At 36.8% G+C, this 21,637-nt stretch overlaps 1 protein-coding gene across 6 annotated transcripts in view; it reads right to left on the reverse strand.

Annotated features, from left to right (window-relative positions):
- PLEKHG1 (pleckstrin homology and RhoGEF domain containing G1) overlaps positions 1-21,637 on the reverse strand; it is a 124,536-nt gene that overhangs the window by 91,700 nt on the left and 11,199 nt on the right. For 4 of the 6 annotated variants that reach the window (XM_042812333.1, XM_042812296.1, XM_042812304.1 and 1 more), the window contains one exon: positions 21,064-21,132. The exons of the other annotated variants lie outside the window; for them this stretch is intronic. The gene's annotated coding sequence lies outside the window, so the exon portion shown is untranslated. The remainder of the gene's footprint in view (positions 1-21,063; positions 21,133-21,637) is intronic. 6 annotated transcript variants of the gene reach the window in all.

Here is a 21,637-nt window from a genome sequence, read left to right on the forward strand (position 1 = left end):
ACTGAGGGTATTTATTTATTTTCTGGATTTGGTTGTTCTGAGTCGCATAGAATTAAAGTATAAAAATGTTCAGAGACTAACTTACTGACATATCAATGACATAAAAGTGGCAATAATTTATTTTTTTCTCACCTCTTCTGCCCCAGCTTTCATTTATGCAAGTAAAAGCTTCCTTGTCTAATGCAGGCCAACATTTCTTTCTACCCGATCTTGTAAAAAAGCTATTCCCCTTGCTTTTCTGTCATCCAAAGTCAGGACCAGGAAGCTTTACTCTGAAAGTAAGACACCTACCAACATGCACTTATCAGGAATTTAATGGAGTATCTGTGTTCATCTCTCTGTGAAGCACGACCTATCACTTCCTGCACAAAATCCAGCAGGGTTCAAATGGGCACTGAATGACCTCAGCATTTGCAATAACACAATGGTAAATTGAAAGCAGGATCGTTTAATTACTGCACACCCCAATAGATGGTATTTATTGAACAAGTCCAGACTTCCCATGGCTACAGTACTGCTCATTTCAAAAATTTGTTCAGACAATATGAGGCAATTTGAAAATTCCTATCCCACAAATTGTTTTTCACAGATTTACCAGTTTAGCAACTGTGCACTGCAGTAAGAGATAGCAAGTACATTCCAGGCTGAAGCCAGTTTTGTGCCTTAAAAAACACATCTTCAGAACATTGTCTAGGTAATGATTTTCAGCAAAGAAATGGCCTAGGAAATGTGTTACCATTCCCTGACGTTTTCTAAATTGCACAGGAGATAAAGAACACCAAAGGAGCTCAGTGGCATGCAAACTTGACTCCATCAGTATATAGCCTTTGGCATTATCCCATAGCATTGTCAGCAATTTTTAAAATTCCACATGTAAAGTCAGGTCAATTATGTGACACAGAACAGTATTTTAAGAGAATTCATTAGAAAACATGGAAATCACATTTGTTAAAAACAAAAAAAAAAAAAAAAAAAAAAAAAAAAAAAAAAAAAAAAACAAACAACAACCCCCAACCAAAAAACAACTGTTTTCCTTCCTCTGACATTAATGCAAATTCTTCCCATACTGTAGCTAGAAATTACAGAATAGACTTAACAACTTGAAAATCTAGTTTTTTTGCCCTTTTGAGAAAAAGGCCAACTTCATCACTCCCAGCCATTTTAACAAGTAATTAAGTTTTCTCTTCATGTAATGCAGATAAATCTATTTCCTTTGAGTTTTGTTTTGCTTTATTCTCTGAGAGGCAAATCTACTGCAAATCTACTGAAAGGAAGAAGCTTTAACTAAAGAATCATAGAACTCTGCCCCCTTTTCCTGTAACATGCCTAGTTTCAATGACTCAAAACCCATACATTTATAAATAAATCAATAAAGAAATACTGAAGTTCATCACTTTAATCTAGGAAGGAAATCTTTGATAAATACTATTCATCAGCAGGAATATAAATTTCTCTCTTTTCAATGGGGCTATGTAGGACTCACGTAAAAATGTAGCAGAGAAGCAGCACTTAGAGTAAGAGCTTGCTAGCAAGATGTAAAAGAATGCAAGTAATTCTTGTTCTCTTGCTAAACAATCAAGCTCTGTTTATCCAAATTGTTATATTGCAAACTTAGGGTTATTATTACTAATACTATTGATTTCAGAATCAATCATACGAAGGACCTTAAAAACCATTCATTTCAGATCCTTCCAAAAATTTTTAATTATTGCCACATCTTTAAGTTATCCCTGCACCTTTGGCCCAGCTATTCTTGACACCAATGGGGTACTTGGTGATTTTGCCTAAGCAGTTTTTCACAGAGCATACCAATAAGAGAACTTGAAAGATGTATGTATTCATAACTTATGAATAAACACAGCCACACAGTTTACATTTCATAATTAGGCAAATCTTTTAAGAGCAACCAAAAATATTCAGATGTATGACCATGCATTTTCACAGGCCATAATCAGGCAGGGCCACCCAAATAGGCATGTTGGGAAGTCCTAATTCAAGAGATTTGTTGTTCCTTTTAGTAGATAAGTTTGCTTTTTAAAATCCTGCTTTTAAAAATTGTATTTTTTTTTTATTTTGATTTTATGAAAAATATAAGACCTTATTTCCTTTAAACACAGTGTCCAAGTCAATAGCACAGCATAACTGAATTCATGAGAAAATGTTCCAAGTTAGAGAACACAACTGATTGAAAAAATAATTTTTAAAAAGCATGCTGCAGAACAAATATACAAAACCTGCATTTCGCAGACAAATACATTCCTGGTCTCTTAAACTGACTATGCCTTGCTAAAAATGTAAAAATACGGTATTTGGTGATTATTGAAAATAATTATAAACTGAAGTACTGCAATTTTTCAATTTCTTGGAGAGATTCTCATTAGAGAGAAGATTTCTGTTCCATTTTTGTTCCCTTATCAACTAATTACTTTATTCTAAAAAAGCATCAAGCAGATTGAAAGAAACTACTGCTGATAACAGCACTGTTTGCAGTGGTACCTATGGAATCCAGCTATGTATTTGTGTTGAACAACTAACATTACAAACCAAAATCCAATCTGAACCTCCTCCTTTGTGTCACATCAATAGCGTCTTCACTGTATCTGTTCCAAAGAGCTGGAAGTGATCGTATTCAAAGAAGATCGGATTTCTTAAAAAAAATCTCTCACAGCACAGAGCCTTAAATACACAGTACACTTCTTTCCAGTCTTCCATAGACACAAACAGCAATACTAATATTAAGACCTGCTCCTGTTTTAGCCATTTTATTCACGATCAACAGGGGCATTCCTTTAAATACTGACTTTTATTTTTAGATGTAGCTTTTTGCAGTTTAAACAGCCACAAATACAGATTAATACACGTGAAACAACTGACATTACACACAATACTGCTAATAGTAAAACCATCTGCTCATTTATTTTTAAATATTTGGATGAATTCTTCCTGCTAACAACTTTAAAAAAAAAAAGAAAATGAAATGTAAGATTGGCTTGGGAGAAAGGGAGTACTTGCAGTTTTCTTGACATATTCTGCAAATTAACAAGTAAACTCTGGTACTCATCCACAGCCCTCACAGAATGATATACTTCTTGGGTGGATGTGTTTCTGAAGGCAGTATCACTCAGATGACCAAAAACAGCATTCAGAATGTCACAGGCCACAGGATGAACTGCAGATTCCAGGGAAAGTTATTGCAAAAATCTCACCCACATTAGTGTGACCAGAACTTGACATTTTGCTGTTAAAGGCTGCATATATCTTTGTTAGAGAAGAACATCCGTTCTAGATACAGTTTTTAGCAATTTGTTTGCCTTCAAATTCCCTTCTGGACCTGAAGAATTACTACTCTGAAACCCACAAGGATAGCTTTCATCCAAGGTCACATAAACCATGAAAGCTAGATCACATGCAAACACTAACACAGTTCTTTCACATGAACCAAGAGATGACATTGAAAAAACTCTAAGTATCATGGAAAGGAAGGACAGAAATTACGAGGACACAAATCCTCGTATGCCATTAAGCCTTGCTGATGTGCCTATGCATCATCACCACTCAATCTTTCCCAGTAACGTAGTAGTACTTGTTTAATATTTAAAGTGTTGTTTCAAGTTAGTATTTAGTTCTTCAAAACTGCACAGAACTCTAACAGCTCCTTTCATTCCCTTCCAGGTGAGCCCTGGATGTGGGTGTGAATTACTGCTTCCCTTCTCCAGCAGTCCTCTCCCACAAAACTCTCGCAGCCCTCTTTTCCCCTGCATCAAAACACACATTGAGGCACTCCAAGCCCTATTTTTGGCTGAGGAGAAGGGGATAAGATGTCTCGTAGCCAAAGCAGGTCTCCCTAGCACCTCATTTTCCATAGAAAGGCTGCAAAAGTGACAACGGTACTGTACCAAGAGATGAGCTGGTATGAACAAAATCATCTGAGCTACGCTGACAATAAGGAACAAAACTTTCTTTACATCTCATTTGCCCTATCAGTGAAAGTCATAGCAACACAACCTCTCCTCCACCTTTCTTCAAAACAGCACAAGGCTACAGCATTCTCTGACTAGTTTCTGGAGTCAGTTGTTCAAATTGCAGCTGCAACCAAAAATTCCCAACTCTTTCCCCTCAAGTAAAGACCAAAGCACAGAATTCCCCTTGTCACTTTCATTTTGGTTTGCTGCAATTCACTGGTTTTGGATCTGAAAACATCACAAATGTTCCAGCAAAAGGAATGAGCTGGCTGCCTCCTCTGTGGTTTAACTGCTACACATACGTCTTCCTTCTCCAGTCTCTCCTACAGCTCTGAATCCATTTCTAGTCCTGCCCCAGAGCTTGGCAATGGTTTTTCAAACCCACTAAAAGATCGAGTTCAGCAACTAATCATTGTATGTCACTATACTATCCAAGAGAGTGAATTTTTGCAAAGTAACAAGGGATCCAAGGTCTAGGAGGGAACAAGACATGGAATCTTCTCCTTCAAACTTTGTATAGAATGAATTTCTTGAAAAGACGAGACATTTGGTCAGTGTCCAAACATGCTGCAAGACTCCTTGCTTAACACCACCATGTGCTGTTGCTCTGCCAAGGAAAACAAAGAGAAAGCCTTCTCTGCAGGGTCTTCTGTGGGATCAAAACCTCTACTTATAGTCCATCAAATAACCTGTACACCCCTAAATACCCCTGTGGAGTATCAGTTCAAAGTCCAAACAGAAAGATACAAGGTTTTAATGGTGAAATACACATTATTTACTTCTGATACGTTAACTCTGTGTAGAGCACAGCAATTTATCAGCTCAGCAGAAGTGGAAGCCTTCTAACTCAAGTCATTTTTGAGCAGATTATATGACATTATTTTAGTATAATTAACCACTATCACTTTTACTTCTTAAAGATCAACTGTTAGTAAATATTTTTTTAAATATCACCTTTTGAACATGTAACTTTGCTTAGAGATCAGCCCTACACTGCTGTAATCACGCCATACCATAACAAACTGATAGAAAAAAGCCTGTAGTACCTCTTCTATGGTGACACAAAGTTCTGATAGCACATTCCCATCCGGTTTCCTAATGGTGTTGCACCTCTGAATGCTAACACCACCTGTTCCAGCAAAGTTCCCGCAGGTGGCACTAGCTGCTACTGACAATGAAACAGACAAACCAAGTGTGTGCAGTTGAAACTGCCTGTCCCTTCTGGCCAGCGTGCCAAGCAAGTGCTACAAAACTCTACACCTTCTGGTGTCTGATATGTCCTGCTTACTGCTCAAGTCTTGATCTGTGTTTAGATAGCCTACTTGCCAAGACATTCCATCTCCTTTTGCTTATTTCTAAGCTTTCTATCATCAGAGTAAAACAGATTTCTACTCTAAGAACTCTATATTTTTCAAAATACATGATCACACCTTCCTTCTCTCATGCATTTGTACAGTGAAATTAATCTCAGCAGGACTCCTTCGTCTTCAGAAAAGTTAAAAAAAAAAAAAACAACATACAAACAAAGACATCAAAAGATCACATTTCACTTGCATGCATAGTCTGACACAATGAACACCTCTTTTGAAGGTGAACTTGTGAAAACAGACAGACTTGAGTGAAATATCTTAGCATGAGACATTCCTGAAACACACTCTGAAGGAAAACAATGAAAACCAGGACAAGGAGATCAGCGCCCAAATATTTATAGACTAACAGACAAGCCTAGCAAAGCCCTACAAGCAGAGTTAGTAGCAAGAATCTACTAAGTACTACTCTATCAAAGAAATCTGCTCTTCAATGCCATCTCCTCTTTTTATAAAATTCACTTTCTCATAAGAAAAGTTTCAAAAACAACTACAGATGCTCAAGATCTCTGTTTCCAAAGGAGAAGAAAAAACAGAAGAGGAAAAAACAAACAAACAAAAAAAAAAAAAAAACAAAAAAAAAACCCACATCACTACCGATAAAACAATAACAAACAAAGCAAACAAAAAAAAAAACCACGCTAAACCCTCCTTCCAAAAGCTGGATAAGAACCTGTCAAATTCTAGCAATAACAAAGTTGCATTATAGTGCTCATGGTTATGGAAAAACACCTGAAGGAAAAGAATTTCAGCACTGTTCTCAGAGTTGCTCGAATTCCTTTTCAAAGACCTGAACTTCACATAATGGGAGAGATGCTGATTTGGTTAATACCCGATACCTGCTTTCACGGGCTTTAAGTCTCCTGCAAATTGCTTTTCTGTTACAGAGGTTGTGTGCTAGCTACACTCTCTTTTTGCTTGATCCCTGTGCTTAGGATATCACTATATTCTGTCCACTGTTGTGCAAATTCATCATTCCACACTCAATTAGCAGAGGAAATGAAACTGAAACAGCCTGCAAGGAATAAAAGGTGTTGTTGCAACACAAAGAATCCAATCTCAGCAAGAAAGTTACATGACAATGATTGCAAGTTTTAATACACAAAGCATTAAACAAACTCAAACCCATTTCCACATGGAGATTCAAACACATCTGAATAATTTTGTTCTCAGGTACTTACATACTCACCATGTCTGCAAGCCTTTCACATTATGGCACTTCATTTTCAGATATCTGTTTCTGCTCCAGAGCATTTCTTGACAACCAGCTAAAGTTCACTAACATTGTCATATTTATGTCATAGAAAAAGGGAAAAAACTTTGTTGTCACCTTGGGGAGGACATCTGACTGTGCATGTTCCATAGGGTAGCCTCTCCTGAAATCACACAACTATGATAATAACTGAAGTTCTTCTGGGTTTATTTATCTTGTTGTGTCTCATATGAAGGTTTCATAGCCCTCTTAAAGAAAAGCTCTTTGATATTTTTAAGGTCAGTAGAAAAGATAATATCTATGAGACAAATAAAATTCGTAATTATTTTCATTCTGAGTAGGGCCAGAGTCAAAACACTGAGATAAGGAACAAAGTCTCCCTAAAGTCATATAACCTTGAAACTGCAGTCATGAACAGTTTAAGAAATAGAGAGAGTGCATCCGAAAGTAAATCCTCAAATTCCACTGAACAACTCAACGCATTATAAAAATATAAGTAGAGATGCATCCATTTTAGAGCCATCTATTTTAGGCATCACTTCTCTCCATTTAAACACATCTTTCTGAAAGCCCCCCAAAAAAGAAAGAGGAGGAGAAAAATAGAAACCAGAAGTATGTTTCTCTACCAAACCAAAATCACAACCTATTCTCTTACACACATAGTTTTCACGGTGCAATTATTTTTCTTTAGTTTTGCTAGCAATAGCGTGATTGTTATGTAACAACTCTAACTATGCTTTTTTACCTCTTAAATAAAATGCTCATAATATATTTGGCTACACTATACAGTTTTAAAGAAATAACTTTGTATGTTATTTTACAGGGGAAAAAAAAATGACAACGCAAAGCAAAAGTTTCAAAAGTAGATCATACTTAGAAAAGACAAAATGTCGGCACTGTCCTGAAGGTTCATTCACCTTGTAATAAGTAAACAAGAGGAAGAAATATTTTTCCCCTCATCTATAAACTGTTCTGGAAAGCTAGACCAAAAAAAATAAAAACTAAAATGTTTGGTTTGGCATTGCTGCCTCTTATTCACAAAAGGGAAGCCTACTTCAAGCCATAATGAATAACTATCACACTTAGATCCTTCGCTGAGTTCTTTTCTCTCATCTTTAGAAATGGCGACTCCATTATATTTGCAAGGAAAGGAATGGATGCAGTTTGTGACTCAGTGTCAGGAAAAGGACTCCCTGAAAGCTGATTGTGAGCTTCCTGCAATTGCAATGGACTTGTATAACTGAGAGGAATATTACTGGTGAGTTGGGAGGTTGAGAGATGGACTTTAAAGTTATTAGAAAAAGAATATCCAAGCTGGCTTTTCATGAAAGCGTCATCTGAGCTACTAGCCAAAGTACAGTTATTCATAATGAAGCTACTTAAATGTATGTACCCTGTAAAACATATTTTTCTCCTTGCAGCCATCAGAAAAAGACCATCCGGCTTTTTTCATGAAGTGTGATTAATGGAAACGTCTGGGGTTTTGTTTTCATCACAGAGTACACGAAATTAGGAAAACACCAGTACAAAGACCATAAAACATTCAATGGATAAACCTTTCTCAACTCTGACATGTTCCAGTATCCAAGTACTGCCGTTGGCTGCCTCCCAAGCCCTGGCAGCAGGACCACTGCATGCTCCTTCATCTCCTTCTCCCTACTGCATAGGCATGTATGTCTGGGTGTACATACTTAGTTATATATTTGCACACTGCATACACATGGAAAAAAGAAAATCAGTAAAATATAAACTAACAGCACTGAGCACACTCTCTTGTAAGTAAGTTGTCGAATGAATGGCTTCGTAACTAAGATTGGGACATTTCCTGTAAAAACACTACATTATTTATCAAACATCTCCAGAGCAAAAGTGTTGAAGTGTGACTTGCAAATAATACATTTTTAGAGCCAAAGTTGGCAGTTACCTACAGAATACTTGGACTAATTGCTATGGTGAGCCAAGGCCCTCTCTCTGTATATGTGAGCTTTGCATATCACATCCCCAGATCAGCAGAGTCCTGCAATTGCAAGATTAGCCCTATCTACATTTGTGGCACTTAAATGCATATTCCTAGTGAAGAGCACAGAGAAACTATATAGTTTAAAACTATAGTTTAAAACACTCATTCATGCTTAGTCTCTGGTTAATCACAATTTTGTACTTCGGCCTAGCTTTCGAGCATAGTACCAAATAAATACCTATTATGTATTAAAATAATAGTCGTCTGATATTATTTTACCAACAGATCATAAAAGAGTACACAAACGCTGAGTCTTCCAGAGATCTGTTAAGCTTCTTGAAGCAAAAATCTTCACAGCTGGTGCCAGGAGACGTTTTTTGGTGAAATGAATGTTGCTTTGCAGTTTTCCATTAGATAGGAGAAAAATCACCCCAAATCCTTTCACACTTTAGATTTAAAATTATCTGAAGTACATGACCATTGGGAAACATGTTTGGATACAGTTGTGGTATTCAATAAAGGATTTCCACCAGTGTTACCTTACATTTTGAGAAGCGTTAGACAATACTAAGACTACGTGCCTTTTTAAAAATTTCTGTTATTAACACTTCTCACTTTGGAATCCTAGTTATCTTCTCTTCTCCCCCAAAATAGTTCACACCAGTGCTGAAAACCAACTTTAAGTTTCCTTTTTAACCACACCGGGAAGTGAAGCTTTTTATGCCACTATTAGAGAATCAGAAACCCATCACACATTGAACAGTCAGCTTTCCTTGCTCTTGTGTTGTTAGAACTGCCATCACTGACACAGAGATGTTTCTCTTCCTACCTTTTCTCACCTGGGGAAGTTTTAAGAGAGTAAAAGATGCAGCACATTTATACGTAAACAACATGAGAAGAGAGAAATCAAGTATTTCATTTCTATCCTCAGAAAGATGATGAGAAAGAGCAACTAGCTACAAAAAGCAATTCAATTTTCCTTAAACAAGCTAAAACCACTATAATTCCCAAAATCACACCAAGAAGTTTCAAGTGCACATAAATATTTTGCACTGTGTTAGAAGTATGGAAGGATACAAATAAGTTAACGTCAACAAATCACTGTACTGTACTGTATCAAATCTTATACCATAACCAGCAATAAGAAACTATCACACATACTTCTTTCATATTGAGTCATTTTTTATGACGTGTATATCAACGGTGTGGTTTCAGAGAGAAATAAAAGCCATGGCTTACATTGTTTTCCCCCGGCAGTGTAATTCCCACTGACAGAGTGATATCTGTAGTATGAAACTCAGCTGTTCCATTTACTTCAATGTATGTAAACACAGAACACAAAGTTAGGCCACAAGAATAAGAAAGCTTCTGGAGAACTCATCTTTTCTATCATTTCTTTGTCCATTTTATCTAGTACTGGAAATCAATACAAATAAGAATGGGGGATGAGGAGAGGGAGAAATCTCCAAACAGACTTGACTGAAGTAAATACTCAAGGGGATATTACTCAATTTGGTATCAAGAACTTCAGTGAATTTCCAAAGCCTTTTGAATTCTCTGAGCTAAGCCCAATGAATTCAGATGAAAGTTCCTTTTCTTCCACTTTTTAAGGGAAGAAATAACTTAGGTGAACCTTTTACAAAATAGCTTCCCGTATTCAGTGATGGAGGAACAAACCTAAAGCCCAGCCAAGATATACAACTAAATATATGTACATTTATAAGCCTTAATGTTTTATTAAAATATTAAATACTGATTTGCTGAAGCAAAAACACAAACATGCTCCAGTAAATGCTGTTTCAAGTTAAGTAATTCAGCCTTTGGTACATAAAAATACCCGTTCCTCCATTCTTGCTGTCTATTCCACATTCTGCATTCTGGAGGATGCCAACACATGAAGTGCATACTAATGACTCCAAGTTTCAGCTGGATCCAGCAGGCGGAACGGCAAAGTAAGACCAGCATCTGGGCTCCCAGATGATGTCAGCATATTCAGCAAGGCAAAATTAAAAAAGAAAAGAAGACTCTGTTGTATCTTAAAATTTCAAATGCATAAAGGGCTGTGTATATTACCAGAAAAAGCAGGAAACCATCCTACTTCACAAGCAAATGAGTTTATGCAGCCCAGAAGCCTTACTCCATTTAAGCAATAGGAGCAGTTAGAGAAAGAAGCATTTGTTCCTCTAGATCTGACTGCAGTCATTACACCTCCTTCTCATCTCCATCTTCTTCTCCCTGCCCTCCCCTCAACTTGTATGGTGGTCCCAGGGCTATTACCAAGCTGCCAGCATTTCTTGCCAAACATGGGTTCTCATTCCCCTATAAGTGCCAACCTGTCACGGCACATCAATCAAACTATTGCCACGCCAGTTTCAAATTCTGCTGTTCAGAAGTTTTTTCTTCTCCTTGGTCCCTACCTCCCCCACTTATCCCAGCTCACTTGCAGTGATACCACTGATCAAGATACCACCTCAGGGAACACATGAGTCTGAGGTTTGGGCAGTCCCTCTGACGCTGTCAGGGTAATGCTGGCATGAAATGGAAAGCAGATCCTTAATAGAAGTGAGATTTGTTGTGGTCTGGATTTTGTTGTTGTTGCTTGCTTAACTCCAACTCCTTCACAGCTTTAGCAAAGGCGAATACAGTTAGGGAAGAAGCTGCAAGGCACTGTATTACAAAAGTAAGGCCAAACATTTCAAAACTTAGTCACTTAGTCACTTAGGAATCTGCGCTAATTTGTGGAAAACAGGAACCTGACATTCTCCAAAAAATCATTTCAGTTCAGGTTGAAGTCATGACCAAATTTCAAAATTACTAGTAATTTTGGGAAATCTTGAAAGCTTTTGATCTAAATGTAAGAAATATTTTATCTATTTTAAAGCAGGTATCTATATAGTACTTCTATCCAAGCAATTTTATTAATTGGTTTTACTTTCAACATAGGTGTGAGATAAAAACGAGCGAAGACGAGGAACAAGATTTGGACTACGTAAACCCCAGAGGGTTACAGAACATACTTTTTGTAATGCTTCTAGGGCTATTTTGCCTTTTCCCAAAGTGGCTGAAGGCAAAATCTACATGCAAGTTCAAGCATTTGATTATTTATTATAAATCACTTGTAACTACCAACTTCAAACTTTTTGACAACTTTTAAATTCGATTTTGGGCCTTGCTAAAACCATTCTGGTTCATGAGAGCAGCAGCAACCTGTGTGTGTGATCATCTATATCCTTTGGCACCCTGTTCTGCTTCTGGGAAAGAAAAGCTGTTAGAGCTGCTGCAAAAAGCAGTATTTTCCCTCTCCGCTCAGATATTAGCAGAAGCACCAAGTAGTAAAAAGAAGGCTGAAATTACCTCCTCACTAAGTCAGAAGGCAAACCACAGGCTATGATGGCTTCCTTAGAAGCCATAAGCATTATATGTATGTTAAAATATTTGAGCTGGGAAGACTAATTTCAGGGTATTTGTATTTTTTGTATGCATCTTATTTGTAAGTGTGAGCCTGGTACTGTAGGCTGTGTGGAAAATCCAAATAGCACAAATTAAGTGTTAATACTTCATATATGGTAAGAGATATACTTTGTCAATTTCCCATCTTTAATTCAGCCTATCAAAGTACCAGTGGACACTGTCATCTCCAAAACATCTATCACAAGCAACATCTTTAAAAATACAACTAAGCAATTTTAGATTAACACAAGATAATCATCAAGGGAAAATGATTTGTTTTCTTTTACAGATAAAGATCAACTGCAGGAAGTACAATACTATAGAGATATTGCAATATTTACATTATGCCTATTTATATGTACGTAAATGTATACTGACATTATGCTTTCAATAAACACAGAATTAAGCATGATTTTTTCTATCAGCAATGCCAATTTCATTTTAAGGAAAAGCCCCAGCTATTTATCTCATTTCCACCAAGCACACAACAGGATTATATCACTCATCTTTGAAAAGTAATATCCAGGGAACCAGGGAAGGAAACTGCTCATGCAGAGGAATTTCATGCCTCCCTCACACATTCAGTTATTTACACTAAAGAATTTGCTCAAGTATCTATATCCTTGCACCTGATAAGGGTACAGATAAGACAAAATATGGTTTAACAATATTGAGAAATGTACACGTCGCTCAGTGCTGAAAGGTTGTAAAAAAGCTTTATGACAACTACAACTTCAGGTGTTTAAACTACATTTAGGGTTGCAACCTAGGTGCACGGAATGAGTAACAACAAAGATCTGAGGACTCATTTGATTATCATACATATTACATGGCACAATGGCTAATCAAGCATTAGTGTGGGGCTCCTCTAGTCCCTAGAATGGCAAACATTTTGGTTTCATGACATTTATTCCTCCTGGGGGCAGGAGAAGTCCATTTCTCAGGACTGGAGAATAACTGGAAAACAGAAAATAACACAATGATAAATTCACTTCCTAAGATTATCTTACTTCTGGCAGAGCAGTCAGGCTCACTCCAGTGGCAGAGCAGAAAATCTCCACCTCTATGCTATTCAGGGTAAGTCTGAGGCCAGTAGGTCTACCACTGTTGATTCAAGGAAAAACAAGAGACACCCCCAAAAACTACAAAGTCAAAGACGACAGACTGTTTGATTATGTGAATTTTATGCTTTTGTCCAGGTTTTATTTATTTTTATATGCATAGTAGCAATATGGATATTATGAATAGCACCAGTGTATTACTACAGATTAAGTAGCTCTTGAAGATGGTCATTATTGCAGACTACTGTCCCTTGATCATCACTAATTTAGGACCAGATTTAAAATGAGTTACTGCCAATTCATAAAGAACTCATTGTTCTATCCAAATTAATAGCTTTATATCTTGTGTTACCAGAAGTGTTTCAGAGAGACAATAAATTTTCAAATTATAATGTCCTGTTTAAAGTCTGCTGTAATATAATTTGTCATAAAGAGTGGTGCACGAGGCAAATTTTAGAACTATGATCTTATTCTCAAAATAAACGCAGAAAACTCTTAAGTTTTGGGTTAGATTCTATGCAGATTTGGCACAAATACTTTCTACTATCCTCTAACTCACCTGATCAAAAGCTCTCTATTCTGAAGTGGCACGCTATCTTTTGAAGGCTTTACTTCACCCCAAAGATTAATATACCTTTAGCATTAGTACATCCAACAAAAAGGAAGGCAGTAATGGTGCCCATTACATAAGCAATGTATCTCAGACCTAAAAAAGATGGGCTTCTCAGCCTTGAGAAGAGAAGGCTCCAGGGAGATCTTATAGTGGCCTTCCAGTACCTGAAGGGGGCCTACAGGAAAGCTGAGGAGGGGCTTTTTGTAAGGGCACGTAGCAAAGGGACAAAGGAAAAATGGTTTAAAACTGAAAGAGGGTAGATTTAGGCTAGATGTTAGGAAGAAATTCTGTACGGCGAGCACGGTGAGACACCAGAACAGGTTGCCTAGAGAGGCTGTGGATGCCCCCTACCTAGAAACATTCAAGGACAGGCTGGATGGGGCTTTGAGCAACCTGGTCTAGAGGGAGGTGTCCCTGCCTATAGCAGGGGGTTGGAAATGGATGTTCTTAAATGGTTTCTTCCAATCCAAACCATTCTAACATTTTTGTCAGATTGTTCATATTAAAACAAAGAACGAACCTCTTCTATGGAAACAAATCCCCAAAACAAACATCAGTATACTAGGAACTGCCAGACAACTATTTTCCTAACTTACAGAAAAATAAAATGTAGAATTTTGAAAATGCTTGGGTTTTTTTTGTGTGTGTGTTTGTTTTGTTTTAAGAAAAATCATTGGAAGACTTTAACTCATATGTATAAATAAAAAGGATAAAAAACACACCAACAGAACTTCCTGCCAAATGTAAGACTCAGTTTTAAATAGCATTATTATTTTGACAAGAGAATGTGCACCAGTTCTGTGAAGTCCTATATTTAAAAAAAAAAAAAAGCTTAAAAAAAATCCGACTACACTTTCTAATGTTTTTCAAGTGCAATATCTCACAAAGCCTAATGCTTTTTTTTTTTTTTTTACTGAAGCGGCTACACATTGTGTCCTTTAAAAATGGACACTCACTCACTGTTATACTTCCACAAAACAAGCAATTGTAGTGTTTAAATCTGAATGCATGAAGAGTATTTTTTTTTCCAAAACTTTCTAAATAGAAGAAACAAATATAATAACTATGACTTCAGGTGCTTTCTATTTAAACTTGAAAACAGGATTAGAATACACATCTCCAGTAGTCTTCAGACTCCATTTGATCATGGAAGGCAGAGATGCTCAAATACAAAATATACTATACTTAATAGTCAACTTCACATTTCTAAATTATTATTATGTACTAATCATAATATTCAGGCTGGATTTATCCTTGCATCTAAAATGTCTGTGGGGGCAACAAACACACTCTTGGGAGGTAACAAGGGAGCGAGGAAAGAGATAAATGCTTTATCAAAAAAAAAAAAAAAGGAAGGAAGGAAGGAAGGAAGGAAGGAAAGAAGGAAGGAAGGAAGGAAGGAAGGAAGGGAAAGCATAGACTCTATTCTGGTATTACTATGAATTACAAAAGAAACTCACAAATAGAAAACCAAACAGCATTTAAGGTACTGCACTTATGCTACTCCAGCTAAGTATGCAAAGTAGGAATTTTTTCCCCATGTATTAGATTAAAAAAAAAAAAAAATCCCTACAAAATGTAACTATTATAAATATTTACTTTTACAAAGGGTCAAGTGGACAAAATGTAATTCTCCCAGAAGGAAACCAGATGTTCAGTATCTTCAAAGTGATGTCTGTACTGATAACGGCAGTAGCTAATCTTTCTTTCAGGGTTGAAGTTCATGCTACAGTTTCTTTTACTGAATAGCTATGAATCACAATGCTCTGGTGAGTATCTGCCCCAAAAGTATTTTTGTAAGGATTTTGTTCTAAGCATACAGTCATCGATGCTCAAAACAAAGAGCTTTCTTTGAGGTCTTTGTAAAACAATCTCCAGCCCTGCTACAAGCCACCTACTGCATCCTTAGCTCAGGATGAAAGATGTCACAGCCATTCCCAAAGCCTGGATTCCATAATACATGCATTTTAGAAAACCTCTGTATAGCAAATGGAATATACCAAGTCTCACAAATAGTCAAAAGTTTATTGCAAGAGACGGTTCTACACACTGCACTGAGGCACTGCTATGATTCTTAAAACTTATCATAAACATTAACACTGTCCCTTGAACAGTATTTAAAAAATAAAAAAGGAGCAAATATAGCAAATACAGATTTGTATGGGGTTTTCCTGTATTACTTGGCTAGTACCATGACTAATATTTAGCTACAACATAATGCTTGCCAGCAGATGCAAGATAAGTCCGAAATCCTGTGGGGATAGCCTAAGTGCTTGAAAGGCTTTGGAGGCATGAACAGTGGCTCTGTATATCTCATTCAGAAAACAAAAGGATTATTTAATTGCTTAAATTACTCTCAGACAAGCCTATCAAAAACAAACAAAACACCACCGCACCCCCATTCAAAAAAAAAAAAAAAACCCACAAAGACTAAATTTACTACAAGGAAGATGGGAAGACAGAAAGATGGAAAAACAGAGAGAAAGACAGACTCAAAATTGTTTTTATGTAGCTTATTTTTTCAGAAACATGAAAACATCAATTTTCTGAAATGTGTTCTGAATATCATCAAATATCTCCTCAGAAGTTCATGCAAGTGCATTTGGCTGGAACTGATATAATAATGCTTTCTAAAATAACAGCCATTCACACTTACAGGAAAAAGCAAGCCATGACAGAAGTTTAACCTTTGCTATGCTGGACCACTATACAGTTAATTACTCTGCACAGTCTGTGTTTAGGGTGCAGGTAGAAGTAGCACCCAAGGAAGGGATCACATTGATACCTGCTTTGCCAACACCGTAAGTGCATATGTACCTCTAGGCCATAATTGCAGCATGATTGATTTATGGCATCATTAACTATGTTGATGTTCGTTTACAGCACTGTTTATTCTTGCTCATTTTTCTGATCTCTAGTGGACATGTGCACCTGTTATTTGAAAAACCTGCTTAGCTCTAAAAAGGCTGTAAGCCTCCAGCTAAAAAGCATCTTAGGCATACAAAGTTGTACATTTCAATACCCCCCCATTAATTGAAGGAGATCCTCAAGAAGAAAGGGGCAAAGATGATCTTGGTATGTCAAATGGCAAGAAAGGATTGGGGAAAAAAAGATACACGTACACACTGAGGGGGAAAGAAAAAAACAAAAGGCAATTTTAGCAGGCACACATCATCAGAAACTCCAAAGAAAGAGGGCAGCACTACCCAGCACACTAGATTTAGTTAAACAGCTCCTTCTAAACTCAGCATAAATACTGACTCTTTAAGTACCAATGCATTTAGCGTGTGCAAAAGCAGAGTACTGGCACCTTGCTTACAAGAAATGCTGCAATTAAGCATAATAAAAAGCAAAAGAAAGAAATAAAGGAAAACAAATGATGTGGTAAGGACTCCGATTTAGAGAGCTCTTTCAATCAACAGCTTTCTCACACACTGTGTTAGATGAGAGTGAGGAAAACACTTTCCCATAGACACAATCAAAGGGTCTCACAGAGAGTATCAGGGGCTGCACTGAGAGCACCCCGCTTCCATTCACATCTTTATGATATAAAGAACCATCTTAAGTGCCTACCATGCAGAAACTACACCACGAAGGCAGAACTCATTTTCTACCCAGGGCAACCGAAGGGCGGTACATCCCCAAAGCTTTTGCAACTACTGGGCTTTTTTGTAAGACATACTTATTTGTAAAACATAAACAAGTCGTTCTGTCCCAGTTATTTGTTTTTCTGCTCTGACTACACCTGTGACAAAGGAACAATGCTGTCACATGTCACCCATATCCCCTCTACTAACTAGTCCTGAACAGGAAAAAAAAAGTTGTCTTCAAGTCAGTTTCACTGCTGTACAGGATGCTCAACAGAAAACAACAGATGTGCTATAATCACTGCTGCCCATTCATTTCCTTTATGTCAGAAAGAAAGCAGCAGTCATCAGTTAAGAACTCCTATCTACTGGACACAAAAGGAAGCATACACTTTTCCTTGATCATCTGACCACAACAATAGGAGATGGCAGCTGGAAAGAACTGACTGCTTTGAGGGAGCATAGGGGAAAGTAGGGGCAAGCAGCTTGTCTTTGGGTTGACTTTTAAATAAGGGTAGAGATAAGAATTTTTGTTCAACATCTCGAGATCAAAAACTTGGAAAAGAATTCTTTGACCACAGAATATACAAAATCCTTATTATATTATTCCTGAATTTGTCCAGGCAATTCTTTTCACAGGATCTTTTTTGCAGCTGAAAACCTGAAACATATGAACTGGTAAGAAAATAAGACAGCATCTGCAAAAGATGCTTAATCAATTAAAGCCTTTTTTTTAAAAAAAAAAAAAAAAAAAACACAATTTTTACAAAACTTAATTTATATGTATTAAAGGTTTAGACTTTCAGCAGGTCGCTGGCATAAGTTATTTGGATTAATATCTTGAGAAACCCAGTCAGAACTGTGCAGGCTTCTGTTAAATTTCACAGTTGCTAGTCAGCTGTCCTGTAAACTGTGAAGTAGAATTAGCAATTTCATAAAATTGCCAACAGCAAGCAACCTTAAAGATGCACTTCATATTAGGTCTGTATCAGCAATCAGCAGCGAAGGGTTTGGGGAAAACTCATTAAAAAGTGGTAGCTTTAATTAAAGTATTAGTCTTTAATCCAGTATGCTATATTAAACCCTGAATATTCCCATGGATACTCATGCAGCTGCACTAATAATCTGGTAGGCATTTTCTGCAATAAGAAACTTCAACAGGCCTTCACACCACAACTAAGCCCCTATTTTTGCACTGCACCTTTCCTCCATCGCATACCACAAATAGAACAGACTTACAGACAAGCTTATATGTGGGCATGCATCATTCCTTCTACCCCACATAGTACTCAAGTCCTCATACCTGGCCTAAACAAAGCAAATGGAGATGCACAGATCAATGAATTTCTGTTTTTCAAACTTGTATTGAACCACAGCATAAATGCAGTGTTTTAAAACTCCTTCTGAACAAGTATATGGATGTGCTATTTTTTCCCCTCACTACACTAGATATCATGATTTAGAGTTATTCAAGTCCATATTCATTCTTCCCAAAGATTAGCATATTCTAAACAGCAACTCACTGAGACCATTAAAAGCATACCATACTGCTTGCAATTCAAACTGAAAATATCTACACATAAACAAATTTCATAAACTGTTTGTCCCACCCCCCTAAAAAATCTGAGGATTAAATCTTCTTAAAACATCTATATTTAGTCTTAGAACTTGAAGAGAAGTTGCCAAAATTGCTGGTGGCTACTTGGTACAGAGTTAACATTTGGCCCTAAAAGCGGTATCTGTCCAAACCATTAAGCTTTTACTTTTGCAGAACACCACTCATCATACTTTAATTTCGTGGGAAAATGAAAGAATATTAAGTCCTTGCTAAATATCTTTCATTTAGTCCTTGAACCACACATGCCTTCAGTTGAAACATTCCCACACACTCCATTTTTGTTGATTCAACAATATTCTGAAACACTGTAAACTGTGTTCTTGTCTGCCACGTATCCCAAAGAATTTTAGGAAATCCTTTGCTTCTTAGGACTTGGCTACAAACAATGTTTTCTCTGCTTTCAGAAGACAATTCATTCGAGTCTTCAGTCTCATTTATGTTTTCTGTTCATTATAAAAACAGATTAAAATCACTACAGCTCAGAAATAAAGGCTAAGCAATGCATGAAATGAAGCAGAATTCAAGGCTGGCGTGGGGGGGGGGGAAATTTGTGCAAGAGTTCACTTCCTAAGGTCATGAGATCAATACTTAATGTGCATTTTAATATGCATAAATTTCAGCTAAATAAAACAACGTGCTGTGTGGAGCCTGGGAACGCTCTGCCCCTCCATATTTGTGGAAGGAAAAACAATTGCTGGCAATTAACTAATCAGTAAATAAGACAAGCAACTAGCTTACTGAATTTAGGTCAACTCAATTTTTTGTTTGTTTATGTTAAAACGTGTGGCTTTATTCAAATTCAAATAGCTATTTTTATAAAATACCAAGAATCTCCGGTCTTTCCTCTCTCATCCTCTGCAAAATGGTTTCCTACTTACAGGCACAGTTATCCCTTGGATCCAAAGGAAAGATCTCACTAATGTTTAACAGATGTAAGCTTCAGCTGGATGCTGAGCAATCATGCTAAGATCTATCAGAAATGCAGCCTCAAAATATTGGAAGGGACAAAATTGCCACACTTCTGAAACTGTGTAAACATTTGATCACAACTGGATCACTTATAGATACTATAAAAATGAATTAAATGTCCTATATTATGATACTTATTTAGTTTCCTACTATAGTACATTAATATTCCCTCTGTTGCCTGTGGCAATTAACATAATTTGCTTCTTTTCTCTAATTAATCCATACTATACTGAGTCCAGCATTAGTTTCCTCATCTAGAAGGAGCAAAATAGGTTATTTATAAATCACAGAGTTTTTTCCAAATAGCAGTGTTTGTGCAGTTACCCTCAAAGCCCATCACTGAATGCCCGCTTTCTTCTGAGAGAAGAAAAGATTCCTTTGGGTTGGCATCGGGTCTGAGATGTTTGGTAAGAAAAGAGGAAAAACGAAGAAAAAGGGACCTTCTTGCCTAAAACCATTTTAACATTTACTGCAGTCTTAAACTAGCTCTACTGTGAAGATGTCTGGAACGACGGTGATGTTTATCAAAATGAACATAATCAGCTACTCCAATCAAAAGATACTTCATTCACATATATACTCTTGCTTTTCTGTATTCTCTCAAATTCCTCAGGTCCCCCAGGAATTTTAGAGTCCACAAAAAAAAAAAAAAAAAAAAAAAAAAAAAAAAAAAAAAAAAAAAAAAGGAAGAGAAAAGAAACCTCCTAAAAAATTAAATTTGGAAAGAAAAATTAATTTGTTCTCAAAATGACAGAAGAAATATGGGAAATCTCTGCCGAAAACAAAAGTTCCAGATCTCCCAAAACTTATACTCTGCTTAATTATAGGACTGTTCCTTCTCTATAGAAACACCATTTCTACCTCCAAAAGAGCAGAATAAAAGCAACTAAGCAGAACTTTCGCTACAGAACTTTAGCAAAAAAAAAAAAAAAAAAAAAAAAAAAAAAATAGTTATAGAAACAGATACTAAAACTGCGGTCTTAGCCTGTCATAACTGCTTAGATGCCTCCAAATTTTTATATTATCCAAACTTGCAGGCACATAAAAAACCCCACTATCTTGGCTAGTGTCTCTGGCCTTTATGGTATTACATGGGATTTGCATATCAAGCAGTCTCACGGTTTATTTGGAGCATTTTCACTGAGTGACAACAATATTTAGCTCAGCCAGAAGAATAAATATTATAAAAATTAAAAAAAAAAAAAAAATTTAAAAAAAAAAAAAAAAAAAAAAAAGATAAAATATACCTGCTAGAGCACTCACCAAAGAAATCACTGTCAAGTTAGGCAAAGTGGAATCACTTTTCCTCTCTTCTCTTCAATCTATGGCATCCTGCAAAATTTAAGGAATTAGAGAAAAGATATAATAGAGCACAAATCTAATCCTCAGGGGAAGACATAGTCACCAGATTCTACACACTCAAAGCCACAGCCCCAGTACTGCCTTTGCATTTTGCCTTTAACACGAAACAAAAACATAGCATGTGCTGAATCTGGTTCAGACAGACTAAAGGTATTAGATTTTCAATAGGAATTAGACACTAATGTGATTCTGAAAATCCCATTAGCACCCCTGCGAGTACCTCCCCACCTACGTGTCATTAAAATCTAGATGAAACAGTTTATCTAAGGTTACACTCTAAGTCTGCAGCAGAGTAGGAAAGTGCTCTCCAATTCCCAAGCTCTAACCACTGACAGCTTCAGGGCACTCACTGCTTCTAGAAATTGTTAGCACAGATTTTAAACCTAATTATCTTTAATGCCTGGAAACCTCTGTCCAAATGATCCCCCACTTCCCTGCTGAGCAATGTAAGGACACACAGGTATCTGCTAGGCAA

Source organism: Centrocercus urophasianus, unplaced genomic scaffold (genome assembly GCF_019232065.1).
Source record: "Centrocercus urophasianus isolate 14NV4802_14NV808 unplaced genomic scaffold, USGS_Curo_1.0 seq_10, whole genome shotgun sequence".
In the NCBI taxonomy this organism is placed as follows: Eukaryota; Metazoa; Chordata; class Aves; order Galliformes; family Phasianidae; genus Centrocercus; species Centrocercus urophasianus.